We start from the raw sequence: 15,470 nt of genomic DNA, 5'->3' as shown, positions 1-15,470 counted from the left end.
AATCATTATTTAGCAAGGTACAATACTATTTTGTCCAAATGTCTGATATAAGCAATAATTTACCTAGAGATCAATTATTGTTGGGCAACAGAAGAATGCTGTTTTTTGAGAAAATGAAATGAGCTTCAACTGATTTGAAAGAAATGGATAGATTGGGGCTAAGAATTAAGAAAATGGCAATTTAAGTGTAGTAAGTATCCTAAGCAAGTTTACAGACTATAAAGAGTGTGGTGTGTGCAGGAGATTATGATACTAGAGCGAGGGGTGTGGGGATTTGTGTTGAGATTTCGTGGGAAATAACAGTAGGTAAAGTAAGGCCAGATAATTGAGAACCTTGAATGGCAGTGATTTTGGATTGCATTTTCAAAGGAGAAACACTGACAGCTTTCAAGGAGTTGAAATTCTTGTTTGAAGAAGGTAAATCTGAAAGCAGAATAATATATAGTTGGGTTTGATAGAAAAGTACTGCATTGTCACAGAGATTTCTTTGGTTATAATTTTCGTTTTAGAACTCACCAGCTATATAATGTTCAATAGTTCACTTAACTTTTCTGAGCTTCAACAGCATCATCTGTAAGATCTGTAGGAAAGTGGGTGGGAGGGTCTTTATTAGATAATATTTTCAGGTTTGCTTCTAGCTAGGCCTGGCTAGGAAGACCAAATATAAATTTATACTATTCATCCAAGTGTGAGTTAATAATGAGCTGGGGAAGTAAAAGGATATACAGGAAAAAGGAGATGTAAGGGTCAGAGAGGGCCTCATTTTGAACTGATTGATTCTTAAGAACCATCAGTAGAAGTAAGTTATATAGTTAGAGGGATATGGTGTGAAAATGATAAGAAGAAATCCCTAACTCATATATTGACTGTGGCGTGACCTTAGGACGTCCAATTCTATCTATCTGACCTAATGTGAATGAGTAAATGGTACGCGGGCCTCTCACTGTTGTGGCCTCTCCCGTTGCGGAGCACAGGCTCCGGACGCGCAAGCTCAGTGGCCGTGGCTCATGGGCCCAGCCGCTCCACGGCATGTGGGATCTTCCCGGACCGGGGCACGAACCCGTGTCCCCTGCGTCGGCAGGCGGACCCTCAACCACTGCACCACCAGGGAAGCCCAGTAAATAGTTTTTATTAAGCCCTTAAACAACGGTATTCCTTTCGGTTATATTCTTTTCTAGTCACTCTACTTTCCCTCACCCTAATAGCTAATCTATTACCTAATCCTATTATCTCTCCAAGATAAATACTTGTAGGCATCTAGTTCTCTCCACCCCACTTTGCCTCTAGTTATTTGGAATACTGCTGCAGACTTTGTGATCAATTGGCAAAGAAACTAGTTATATTAAGGGTTGCAGCAGCAATCTAAGAAAATAAAGCTAGTTTAAGTCAAGCTGTTTTCATAATATTTCAATCAATTTAATAATCTTAAATGATTTAGGGGAACCAAGAAAATGTTAAGAGAATAGAACCAGGCAATAGGAATATATTTAATGAATAAAAGAATGGATAACATGTGCTGGATACTATCCTAGTTGTTTTACATATATAATTTCATGGATATTAATATACAATTTTTGATATATATGTAATGCTCCCATTTCCAGGTAAAGAAACATAGATTTAGTGAGAAATGAACTCACCCAGGATTGCACAGTTGACATTGCAGACCTGGGATTTGAATCTTGTTATTTTAAATTCCAACATCGATCCACTTGTCAATACATGAAACTACTACAGAAAGCAGTTGAAGATGGGAGACTGAATCTCAAATGAATGTTTGGGGTTGTAGTTATATATTAAGGACTCTTTAGTTTAAGGTTGGTAAGTGAAGATTTAAAACAGAATTACTTCATTATGGAAAGGGGAATAGAAAGATTGCAAGAGACAGCTGAGAAGTGTACCCCAACATTTTTCACTGAATCATGAAGGTCTGAATTCTTAAAGTCTGTTACACATAGCTGACAATTCCTTGTAGCACTATGCCTTTCATTTCCTATAAGACTCTCCAGGATGGCAAGTCACTTTTTCACAAGATCCTGTCACTTTTACGTCATGATTTATGATCAAGATTAACTCCAAATGAGCATCTTCTCTACTATTGCTGGTACTTCTGAGTGCCATTTTGTTTTCTAGCAACAGCAAGTCAAAATAGCCACAATTTCTATGTTTAGAAGAATATATTTCTAATCTCTTTATATTCTAGGTTCTTCTGTAAACTGACCTCATCCCCTGTCATGGAGATAGCATATTTGCGTCATTGGAGCGGTGGTTTTAAAAACCATGGGTGGATCTTCAATTTTCTGTCTGTCTTTCATAAACTCTTGTTTTAAATTATTGTGCATTGATATCCATAAACCACTTCACATCATGCTCTGAATTTAGACTTCCTGCATTATCTGAAAAACAAGAGTGTTGAACAATATTAGCACTGCTTGACAGCCAACAGTTCTGTCTTTCAGTGTTGCTAATTTACACAGTAGTGTTTCTTCATTATTTGAATATTTTATTGCATTTACCCTCATTCATTTACCAGAAAATGAAGTGATAAATAGAAGAAGTGATAAACTTAAGTCTTATAAACTTCATAAATTTGAGATGAAGATTGAAATAATTGTCTATTAAAAAATGATGAATTTATAGCTCCAGTTGAGTACTCAGTTAATTTTGTGCTCAATTATAAGGGAAAAGAATAAAATTAAAGAACACATACAAAATGCTGGGAATAGATTGCCAAGATTGAGTCCTGGAGTTCTATTATAATTCTTACGTTATAGGAAGATAGATCTCTACCGACAAGATCTCTGCCTAAAAGTTTCACTTTTGCCATTGGAATTGTTTCAGGAAGAAATCGTAATTGAAAGTAGAAGTTTGTCTTTATTGACTTACCCCTTTACTCTGTTAACCTGTCAAGCTTGTTCAGGGTTTTTGTAATAAGGAAGGAATTAATCCTCCTTCTAGACCACACAATCACTACACTCAGTAGAAATATTCTGTTTCTACACATTAGAAATCCAGAAATCCAGAATTATGTAATATTCTGCTTTTTTGTCTCCATACCTGTTTAACCTGCTTGGGTAGGGAGTTGTTCTAAGTTAGCTAAATTCCAATAACAGAATTCAACAAATATGTTCTATTACTGTGTTTAGTTACTTATTCGATTTTTGTTAAAAGTATGTCCCATTGACCCTCACTTGATTTTCTTGAGTATAGTCTTGGCTGGTTCCATTTGATCCAGTGTAGTTCAACTATTCTTCCCTCCCTGACAAATTTTTTTAATAATTCACTCATTTATGGGAAAATGAAATGAGTGTTTCTAGTCTCTTCTTGGTCTAGGTCACTCTGTATACACTTGTCAGGAAAATATTCCTCAAATATTGTTTTCATCATGGCCTTAGTTTACTCAAAATATTCCAACCCCTTCCAACTCTCCAGATCTGGGTTTTAACACAGGCTATCCATACCTCTCTCCTCATTCCCTTCCTTACAAGCCTCATTTTTGATTATTCTTTTTCTTTCGTTCATTAATGAAGTCAAATTCATCTTCTTGGCATATCTACAAAATGTTCCTTTTAGCATTCAGAGGGCAAATAGGGAAGGAAAGGGCATTGAGAAAGGAGACAGCCTAGGGGGAGGTGGAAGCAAAGGAAGGAAAGACAGAAGAAAGAAAAGGAGAGGGGAAGGGGGCTGGAAGGAGAGGACAAGGCATGCCTCCTGAGAGGGTGTCCCAGGATGAATCTGAAGACGCCCTCTCCTTCAGATGAAGGCAGTCCCAAGCTGGGTACACAGCTTCATGAGCAGAGCATGGACTGGACACCCCCAAACACACACACACACACCCCTCTAGCTGTGCAGGGAGCTCTTCTGCAGGTACCATTCTGTGCAGTTGCCCACGTCGTGCATCCTGATGCTCTTAGAAAGCAGATTGGTCTTCCTGGTGCTAATTCCCTTTCTCCCAGATAGTGAGTCAATATTGCCTTCCTATGAACCTACCATTTCTGGAATTCCTACTTCTCCCTCCCTCTCCGCGTGTCTAGACCTTACCGTCTTGGTCCCCATGGCATGCGTTCCTCCCTCTCTAAGCACTGGCAGCTCACCATCAAATGCTAAGGCAAAGTGTCCCTTCTCTCTGAACTCTGTCAAAACAAACTTTCAGGTGGGCAAATTGAGTATGTTTCAGTTAATACCGGTGGCAGTGAGGAAGTAAGGTAGGGCATACAGAATATTTCATTTTATAATACTGCTATGGATCAGTTAAAATTAAATTGGTGGCTTTTCCTCCTTATTTTAAACTCATGTGGCCTCCCTAATTTGTATAACTGGGTTATAATTAAGTAAAAACACTAAAGAAACTTCCTTATGTAGGGATAAATTGGAAATCATTACTACTTTTCAAAGTCTGTATCATGGAGCTACAATTACGTGATTGTTTATAAAATTCTAAGAGTACCAAAAGAAATTAAAAAAGGAAGAGTAAGTTCACTTATTGTGGGGAAAATACAGTGGTGCATATACAGCTCTTCACACTTCCCTCCTGAATCTTAAGGATTGACTTCTCAGAGACGACAGACAGGATCTGTTAGGGGAGGAATCCAGTTCTGTGATGTCCAACTCACACTGAGTTTCCTAAGTCTCAGGGGAACATCTTTTACTATCAGAATATAAACAACTAATAACCCAAAAGATTTTCCTCTGATAGTCCCTGGAGCTTAAAAATCTTGTCAGAGATACATTTCTGGTACATCAGGAAGTCCGCTCTCATGGTGTGACCCGTTCTCATACAGGCATTTTCCAGGAAAAATTGTTTTGTAGATGCCTCGACTATACCAGAATACATTAGCATTTGTATCTTTATCTATACGTTTAATTGCCTCCAACTGCAGAAGTTGGAAAAGGACTATGAAATTATTCGATATGTCGAATGTCTTCATTTCTACTTGAGTTTCTTAAGGGAATGCATTAAAAATACAATAAAGTTGTAGTAACAAAAGTCAACCAATAGACTTTATCTTACTACAGACCACATTTACCAAATGTTATTTTCCTTTTTCTTTTATTCGGGTGCACAGTAAATGTGTATGGGTTTTCTGGAGGATAATTTTAAATATTGCAGCATCCACAACGAGGAAGACACAACACATCTTCCATTTTCAGAGACAAGAAAGAGTTCACCTCCTGGTCATACAGAAGAATTTTGACATTGATGCAAAGAAAAAGAAACAAAGATCAAAGGGGAAAATAATTAAGACAGGAATCTAAGCAGCAGGCTTTTGGAAGGTAGAATAGGTAGAATATAAATCTTAATGACAAGACTCGAAATAAGAATTCAGGGAATCTGAGAAGTTATGATCATTTATATAATAGGGAACCTGACAGAGGGAACAAAGATGGTGTGGGACTCAACAGAAGGAAAACTTTAGACCAGAAGAGGTGGCTTTAGAAGAGGCTATTGAGGAAGAATGGCAGGACTAAAAAATCTAACTCCAGCTGCATGTGATTATCAAAGGGATTAGCTGTCCCTATGGGGACGTTATCATGACTTTAAAACTGAACTCACTTCTGTGTATACCCATCACTCAGTTAACCATGCAAAGAATATTTGTGTACAGTTTAGCCAGAATGATGTTTGCTTTACTCAATGTCATTTTCTCCAAAGTCTTACCTAAGAACTCGATTTCTCTATTATCCCATCAGAAATACTAGACCTGGGGAGATTGAATGACGAACTTCATTCCTGACTTGAGTCTAGCATTTTACGCTTGCTTAAAACAGAAAAGTGACTCCGGCTTCAGCCATGGTGGTATAACCAGTATCACATATACCCTCCTGCTTCAAACAACTATAAAAATGAACAAAATATATGCGGCAACTGTTTTTGATCATTGAACCTTAGGCATCCCAGAACTGTGACCCTTGTAAAAGGAAACACCTCAGGTGAGTTTTCTGTTGCTGCAGAACAAATGACCATAAACCAAGGGACTTAAAACGATATCCAGAGCTCACGGTTGTGTAGGTCAGGAGTCTGGCATGTCTCAGAATATCACAAGGCTGAAGTATGGTCAGTGAGGCTAAGTTCTTGTCTAGAGACTCTGGGGGAAAATCTGCTTTTAGGGTCATTCTTACTGTTGGCAGAATTCCGTCCTTGCTGTTGTAAGAAAGGTTCCAGTTACCTCGCTGGCTGTCAACGAGGGACTGGTCTCAGCTCCTAGAAACCATCTGTAGTCTTTGCCACGTGTTCCCCTCCATCTCCAAGTCAGCAAACACCCATCACATCCTTCTTGTGCTTTAAACCTCTGATTTCCCCTTCTGCTACCACAGAGACAGTCCTCTGCTTTTCTAGGGCTCCTGTGATGAGGCAGGTCACCTGGAATAACCTCCTCACCTTGCAGTCAACTGCGCCATGTAACACAACCTAATCACGGGAGTAAAATCCATCGTATCCACAGTCCTGGGGATTTTGCAGGGTGTATACACGTGGTGAGGGATGGGAAATTGTGGGCGGTAACTTAGAATTCTGCCTCCCACCCACCTTCTGCTGCCGTGCTCCATTTGCCACTGACCCTGAATATACACACACACACACAGACACACAAACACACATACACACCCACACAGCTTGGACCACTTCTCCTTCCACACAGAGTGAATGAGCAGGTGCGTGACGCTCTGCCATTTTGGAGTGTTTCCACCACTGCTGTCTTTCAAGGCTCCCCTGGAGAAGGTGTGTACTCATGTACCTAGGTGATGTGTCTGTGACCAAACTCAGGTGTCTTATCTGATTTTAAATCCCTTATTTTATAAATGAAAAGACTGAGGTCACAGTTCAAGGTCACACCAGAGGGGCACTGGCAGAGCTGAGAAGAGAGCTAGAATCTCAAGTTCATCAGTCTGGTGGTCTTTGCCTTCTACTGGCTGTGTTTGCTTGATAATGCTAAATAGGCCAGCTTACATTATGGTTGACCACCAGTTATTGGCCTTTTGACCAGGAGGGATGGTGGGAACAGATCCTGAGGAGAGGCCATGTCACCTTGAGAGGGAGCCTCTGTCCCCTTCTTTAAGCAAGGGCTAGTGCTTGCTTCTCCTTTAAACGGGAGGAGTGAGGGGAGAGTGGGCCACTTTTGCAATTCAGAGGCTTTAGGAACATTTGAAGATTCCAGACTTTGGGGCCATCGACCCCGTGAAAGCCCATTCTTTCCCAACCAGGGCTCTATCCTTGCCACAAAATGTAACTCAAAGTGGGGTCCGGCTGCTCGCCGCTCAAAAGCCAATGAAGAGGCAAGCTTGGTGGAAAGGAAAGTTTGCTTTATTTCGGATGCCTGGACGCTGGCAACCAGGGGGCCAGAGGGGAGGGCGGGGCAGACTCCTGTCCAAAGGCTGACTCCCTCCCACTGACAATCAGGGGGCAAGAGCTTTTATAGACGGAGGGAGGGGGCTACATGCAGAAACAGCACCATCAGCGCCGACTGTCATCTTGAAATGGGTCACGCAGTGGTCTGATCAGCGTCATCTTGACTAAGTACAGTTCCAGGGTCGGTTCGTTCCCATTTCCTTGAGGCCAATGCTCAGAATTGTGCCATTTATGTCATGGCTACAGTCTGGTCATCATGTAGCTAACTTCTTCCATCTGATGGGGGTTTCAGTATCTACAAGACAGCTCACAGGATAGGGCTCAGAGTATTATCTACAGCCTTGGAGGAGGAACTAAAGGTCCTTGACTCTGCTCAATGACTAAACTACTATTATTTAGTCTTGCTGGACTGTTTTCCTTCATTTCTGCATTTTCTCACTTCTCTGATTAAACTTATTCTTTGGCTAAAGTTTTTTTCATAGACAAAAGGCAGGTGGAGGACACGGGAGGCGAGGACCACAGGAGGGCCCTGGTCTGTTTCAAAAAGACCCGCCTCTGTTGGGAATTTAACCTTCTTTAGAGCTTGGCTACTCTTACAATTATGTCCTTCGTCTGGTTCTCAGGTATTTTTGTCCTTTTGCTGTGGACAAGAGCTCCTTTATATGCAACCAAAGAGGCATTCTGGTCTTCACACAACTTTAAATTACTGATCAATACATTCAGCATTGTGTTAACCTTTTTGAAAATGTCAATTATACTTAGCAATAGCCACTTGTTTCCATCGTCCTTAGAGTTACTAGTTCCCCCATATTTCTCAAACGCTGATATACTATAGCAGCTAATACCTTTCCTTCCAACAGTATGCCACCAGCAAAAGTTTTAACAATCACAGGGACACCTTTTGCCCAGATATATCTGTGCCCCAGCTACCACTGGTGGGGTCCTTCTTGCCATCCAGGGGTGGGTGATCCAGCTCCCAAATCTCTTAGCATTTGCTGTTATGTTATGGACCTTGCCTGGCACAAACTGTCACAGGTTGGGTTCCCTGGGAAGCAGACTCTAAATGAGATTACCATGCAGGGCATTTATTGGGTGGGTGGGTGGGGCTCATGAGATCCATACATAAGGAAGGGAGGAAAGAAAGAAGTTTAGGGAGGAGGGAATATTTGAGTAGTGATGCAATTTCAGCAGTCTCAGCTTATTTCAGGGGAGTTTTGCAGTTGGGATGGCACTTTAGAGCTGTCCAGAGTTGGGATTAGGGGAATGGGACTTTCTAGGTAATCTGCATACTCCGAAAGGGGGCTTATTCTTGGGAGAGGCAGCTTTAGTCAGCTGAGGCTGACAGCGTGGGCTATCATCAGGCAGCAGCAATTCCAGCAGCTTAGAGAATGGGCCCTTTATACCTGGAGGAGGATCTGGGCAGCATGTCAGGACATCTAATAAGTTCCTATTTTAATGAAGATAATTCAGTGGAAAAATTATGTCCCCGTCAACTCTAGTTTTTATGCAGCTGTCACCAAGATACCACTGTATACTTGGGGATAATAACTGCTAATTTCAGATTCAGCATAACAGAGGAAATTAACAAATACAATACTGCTTGTCTTTTATAAGCAAATCTATTCTAAACAGCCAGTATTATGATTACATGGAGGAAAGACAATACAGCAACACAGAAGCATTTATTTAGAAATAGTTCAGAAATCATCGTATTGAGACTCCTTGGTGGGGCTAATGGTGGACTCCGGGAGGGCTCACGCCAATGAGTACTTCCCAGAACTTCTGCTGCCAGTGTCCTTGGCCCCTCTGTGAGCCGTAGCCGCCGCCCCCTGCCTCTGCAGGAGACCCTCCAACGCTAGCAGATATGTGAGCTGAGGTTCTAAGATGTTAAGGAACTTGATCATACTCACATATAGAAACCTGAAAAGCTGAATAGAATTGTAGACTTTACCAACTGACCAAGAAACCCATCCTCAAATTCAAAGGTTTCTGTACACTTAATAGAAGAAGGGATATTTTCTCAAGAATGCAATTGCTGGGACATATGAGCCCCAGGATGCAGAAGACATTGTGCTAAGTAGTGCAGAAATATAAAGACAATAATGAAAGCATCTTTGTCTTCAGGAAGTGTATTATCATGCAGAGAATGAATGTCCGCTCAACATGATGTCATCAGTGTAGTGACCTAGCGTGCGGTTCTTCAGAATTTCTAGACAATGAATATTCCTTCATGCTACATTATGACAGAAGGCAGAAGATAATACAGTCCTGGCAAAACTGTGTATATACTGCTGTCCATTTAAGTGCCTGAGGACTGCTTCTGATGCTCATCTCCGATGAAGATCGAAGAATACATGTTCTGGGATCAATAATATCACAGTAGGGCTTCCCTTGTGGTGCAGTGGTTGAGAGTCCGCCTGCCGATGCAGGGGATGCGGGTTCGTGCCCCAGTCCGGGAAGATCCCACATGCCGCCGAGCGGCTGGGCCCATGAGCCATGGCCGCTCGGCCTGCATGTCCGGAGCCTGTGCTCTGCAATGGGAGAGGCTGCAACAGTGAGAGGCCCACGTACTGCAAAAAAAAAAAAAATAATAATAATAATATCACAGTAAAAGTCAGTGGCTAAGGACTGGCTCATGTTTGGAAACTGAGTTCTTATTTTCCCTTGTAGAAACGTACATCAATCTTGAGTGCTGGCTTCTGATCTTTTTAAGTTATAGAAGTCAAGAAATGTTCTTATTGTCTGAATATTTATTTTGTCCCTTGGCACGCCATGATATATTAACCGTCACTACAGATCTTTCTTGATTGCTTTTCTAGTCTTGCTGCCTATTATGATAATTATTTCTACCTGCATCTAAGAGTTCAGCGCCACCATGTGACTACTTTTATTCTAGAACCCTGCCATTCCATTGGCAAGAGGAATCCAGCTCCATGATTGCACTCCCAGTTCCATCAACCTTGAACTGTAAGAGACAGCTACCTTTGAATTCTTTATCACTTAGGTAAAAGGAGATCCTCTGGACTAATAAAGACTCTCCGGGACCAAACTTTAAAGAAGAAAAAAAAAAAGAAATCATCGTATTTATTTATGATGCCAATAAGACAAAAGAAGCTGCTAATAACAGCCAACATAGGAAGATAAATGTCTATAAAGACAAATTACTAAGTTGATTTTTTAAAAAACCTTTGCACAGATCTCCCAGTAGAAATTTCTCAACCTCAGTGACTTTCCTTCATAGATTTATGAGTCTTCACTGCCACTTCCTTGGAGTTTTAAGTTGCCCTCACCCAACCACACTTGCAACCTGGTTCAGTTTTTGTGCAACTGCAGAGATCAGACCATTTCACTTCCATTCCTTGTGAATTCTCCATAGATCAGCTTTCTCCTGCAGCCAGCTTTTGTTGACTGATTCCAGCAGCTGCTGCTAGGAAGCCACCGACAATGAATCTGAGTTGTTCAACGACAGTCAATTGCTGTTCATCCCTGTGGCTACCCATGATGGAAATGTCCGGGATTGCTAGCTCAGATTTGTTTACAAGAAGTCTAAGTGTTTCAGGTGAACACAATTATTTTAATGCACCTGTAGGTGACATTTGCTTCTCTTTTCTTTTTCCTCCTGCTGATCCATTGTTAGAGCACTGAGTCTGTTTTAACCAGAGCTAAAAAAAAAAAAATTGTTTTTTCTTTGTTTTTTGAATCAGAAGTGTTTATTGCAGAAATCTGGCTAAGGCACCAGTTGAGTGGCTCCAGCTGAGGTTGGCTTGAGGACCTCTGCCTGGGTCAGGCAGGTGAAAAAGGGAAGGGGAGAAGAAATACCTCTGGGCAGAGGCCTCAGAGCTACAGATGAGGTTGCCAGCCAGGCTGCAGGTGAAGCCTGGGCCATGGGCTCCCATTCATGGACATCACTTCACCTTCCTCTGTTACAAGCAGTACCTCTTAAGCCATCAATTCCCAAAGAGAAACACCAAGGAATCATCTAGTAACAAATGTGTCTCCTGCCCGAAGACCACAGTGGGGTCAGCCGGGAGCCCACCCTTGCCTTTCGTGTTGTGGGCTCGTCCCTGCCCTTCAGTCACGAAGACATCATTCACCCTCAGACCTGCCACCACCTGGACCCCCTCAGCCTTCAGAGCCCCAGTCTGCTCCACAAATCCTGGCAGGTGGGTCTAGGAAGAGCTGAGGGTAAAGGCCTCAAGGATTCCAGACAGCACCCCCTCCTTGGCCTCGGATTCTGCTAGATTCACCTTGTTTCAGGCTCACTTTCAAACACCACCACCGATGGGATGGCATCTCCCGCCTTGATGGGGCCAAGGAATGTGGATGTGGGAATGCTTCTGAAACCACTGGTCCCCAAGTGTCCACTTTCCTCTGCATCCAGGCACCTCCTGCTTTGCCCGGGACATGCAGACCCGCCAGCCATACAACCACCCGCCCGGTTTCCTCTTCTGCTGTTGTGTTTTGTTTTGTTTTTTTGCGGTATGCGGGCCTCTCACTGTTGTGGCCTCTCCCGTTGCGCAGCACAGGCTCTGGACGCTCAGGTTCAGTGGCCATGGCTCATGGGCCCAGCCGCTCCGCGGCATGTGGGATCTTCCCGGACTGGGGCACGAACCCGTGTCCCCTGCATCGGCAAGCGGACTCTTAACCACTACGCCACCAGGGAAGCCCTGTTTGTTTTTTAATCAAGAAAAGATTGTGGTGAAAGAGGTAAGGCAGTTGAGGGTTTGTGAATGTAGGAAACGGGTGTTTCAGTTCTCTGACAGATAAACTCATATCTGCATGTAGCACCAGTACCGACAGTCACATAAGGACCCTCAGCCCCAAACAAACATACTACCTTGTACTTATTATTTTGTTTCTTATGCAGGTGCCTGCTTTTGCCAGTTCTCTAATGCTTGATTAGTTAGTAGCCAGGATCTCCATTAGGCATTTTCCAAAATTAAGGAGTGCTTCCTTATGTTAAATCAAGCCTAATTTTTAGACCTTTTAAATAAAAAAAAAAGAGGCAGAGCATTCATAAAATCATGAGAATTACAAACGTCTCTTCCCCTTTGTTTTCTGCGCGAAACAGTAATACACAACATTCAGATACTACTCGTCTGGTTTCAGTTCTCTCTTTTTTCAGTGGAATGTCTTTCCCATATGACTGTGCAGACTGGACTCCTCATGTTTAGGGATGAACACAGCGGATTTTGCCCATCACCGGGCATCTGCCTCCAGGAGGAGAGGTTAATGGCCCCTCTTATTACAGGAACCACTAGATGGGTGGTGAGAAGTAAGCATGCCTCTGTTAGTTCATCAGAGGTGGGTTTGAGAGAATCTCTCTGTTCTTTAGTAGCAAAAATAAACAGCATCATAGAAACTCTGCAAGCATCAAATTCTCTTGCAATAAGACACACTAACTGTAAGTTAAATATGCATGGTTTTATCATGGTAAAAATATAAATTTCTGAGAACAGTGCACATAGATCTTAGTGTCACTTAATTGAAAACAATAGTTAATGGTCCCAAATTTCTCTGTTCATTTTTTAGCTCAGGTGAGAGCAAAATATTCCTGTATTTGTGGTAGGTGTTATGAGAATGTTAGGCCTATGCTATGGCGTTTTATTAAGTATATACTGAAACAGAAACTATCAAAATCAAGTGAGAAATATTGTGATTTATTTGACAAAAGTCACGTTCAGCTTCAGAGGTCTTGATTATATATGTCTAAATCTAAAATCTCAGTAGGGCTTTGCTCAAACAAAATTGCGTATTTTCTGTAAAGAATCCATGTTTATGTATTGGCATGGTGAAACCAAGAAAATAATTATCTTAAGAAAAGAAGGATTTGAGCTTTATACTTAAGGACCACTTAGTTTGAATATGCGGCTTTTTGGGCAGTCTCAAATAGGGGTATTATTGAATGTTGCAAAGCAGTAATTAGAATCTTCCGCTCCTGAATTGGGCAAGGATTACAGCTGAAATAGCACACTGTTGGAAGGAAAGACACGGAATTCATTACGGCAGAGTTATAAGAAGGTCTCATGATAGGAGTGCAACTCTCTGGCATCTCCCAGGAGTGAGAGAAGTTTCAGTAGCCTTCACCATGAGAGAGATAGGAGGCGGGGTATGAGGCAGCTTGCAGGAATCAGCGTTTTTTTTATTTCTATTTTTTTGGAGACTTCTGTGCCCATAAAGAGAGAGACTATCCCAAGGTGGATGCTGATATCTATCAAAAAGAACCTGATATTTATGAAGGTGCAAATATGCTAAGATTAGTTGTCCTAGAATCTTGCAGTACCAGACGTGGCTTCATTATAAGATATACCTGATGATGATATTGTGGTGAAGGAGGCCCCCAGCCTTCACCTGTCTCTCCTCCATGCACAATACTTGCTGGGAATCAGGAGCTGAAGATGACCATTGATTGGGGTTGTTTGGCAGAAGGAGAGACTGACTCCTGTTTTCAGTGGGCTGGTTCTTGAGGGAGTTAATTTGCACTGGGGAGAGATAACAAGAGTCAGATGAACTTGTGGTTGGATCGTGTGATGGAATGCCCATGGACATGTACTGAACTGAAGCTCTGAGCCCAGAGCACCCCCTGATGTGAACAGGCTGCTGTCCTCACCCAATTTTATATTCTTAAACATGGAAGGACAGAAGTGCATGCTCACTGTCTGTAACCAACCTACTTTTCTTTTCCTTTTTAAAAATTCTGTTGAAGTATATAGTTGATTTACAATATGTTGCATTAATTTCTTCTGTACAGCAAAGTGAAAAATAATATTCTTTTTCATTACGGTTTGTCACAGGATGTTGAATATAGTTCCCTGTGCTATACAGTAGGACCTTGTTGTTTATCCATTCTATATATAATAATTTGCCTCTGCTAATTCCAAACTCAACCACAAGTATGTTCTCTATGTCTGTGAGTCTGTTTTTGTTTCATAGGTATGTTGATTTGTATCATATTTTAGATCTCACATATAAATCACATATGATATTATATAATATGGTATTTGTCTGACTTACTTTGCTTAGATAAGAATCTCTAGGTTCATCCACGTTGCTGAAAATGGCATTATTTCATTCTTTTTGATGGCTAAGTAATATTCCATTGTGTATATATATCAAAACTTCTTTATCCATTCATTTGTCTATGGACATTTAGGTTGTTTCCATGTCTTGGCTATTGTAAATAGTGCTGCTATGAAAATAGGGGTGCATGTATCTTTTTGAATTATAGTGTCGTCTGGTTATATGCCCAGGAGTGGGATTGCTGGATCATATGGCAACTCTATTTTTAGGTTTTTGAGGAAACTCCATACTGTTTTCCATAGTGGCTGCACCAATTTACATTCCCACCAACAGTGTAAGAGCGTTCTCTTTTCTCCCAACCTACTTTTCTTACAGCACTTCTCCCAAATGCTAGTTATGGAATCCACTAGTGTTACTGGGTTCCATCCCTGGTCAGGGAACTAGATCCCACATGCTGCAACTAAGACCTGGTGCAGCCAAAAACAAAAGAACAACAAAACGAAAACAAAACCTGACACACCCACACATATAGCACACTGTTTAAGTTAAAGTGTTTGAAAACATTTACAGACACTGATACAAGACAAGAAAATTTCCACGATCAGTTATATAAAAGGTGTCTGCTTTCCTTCTTTCCCCTCCCAACCTCAACTCCAGAGGGATTGGCTTAAAGAAAGTTTTGCAGACCTGAAAGTCACTCTTTTTTTTTCAATAAAACAAAAATTTAAACTCATTTATTCCTAAATAATATTTCTTTAATAGGGACATCTAAAGGAATATATTTTGGAAACAGTTTTTTCCTCACATACACACTTCAAACTTATCAAAAACTCAGCACATTCTAAGGGCTGAGCACTGTCCAGATTTTTTTAAAAATATGCTCAGCACTCCCTAATTTCCAGATCACCAAAGTTCATCTGACAGATCGTTCTAAGCACAAAAGTGTTTCCTTTTTCTCCAGTTTGTTTCTTTGTTTTCTTCCAAATATGCCCAGTTGTCTGAAGAAGAGGACTTTCCCAAAAGTAGAGTAGTTCTTTGGTCAAAGCTATATGCTGTCTGCTGAAAATTCCCATAGAAGTTCCTCAAGTCCATTTATAAGAAATCA

General features: G+C 41.4%; 1 pseudogene; it reads right to left on the bottom strand.

Moving 5' to 3' along the window:
* Positions 1-4,718: 4,718 nt before the first annotated feature.
* On the bottom strand, positions 4,719-11,751 carry LOC103088879 (peroxiredoxin-5, mitochondrial pseudogene; annotated as a pseudogene).
* Positions 11,752-15,470: the final 3,719 nt, after the last annotated feature.

Source organism: Lipotes vexillifer, unplaced genomic scaffold (genome assembly GCF_000442215.2).
Source record: "Lipotes vexillifer unplaced genomic scaffold, Lipotes_vexillifer_v1.1 scaffold731, whole genome shotgun sequence".
In the NCBI taxonomy this organism is placed as follows: Eukaryota; Metazoa; Chordata; class Mammalia; order Artiodactyla; family Lipotidae; genus Lipotes; species Lipotes vexillifer.
This window is presented reverse-complemented; position numbering and strand designations above follow the sequence as displayed.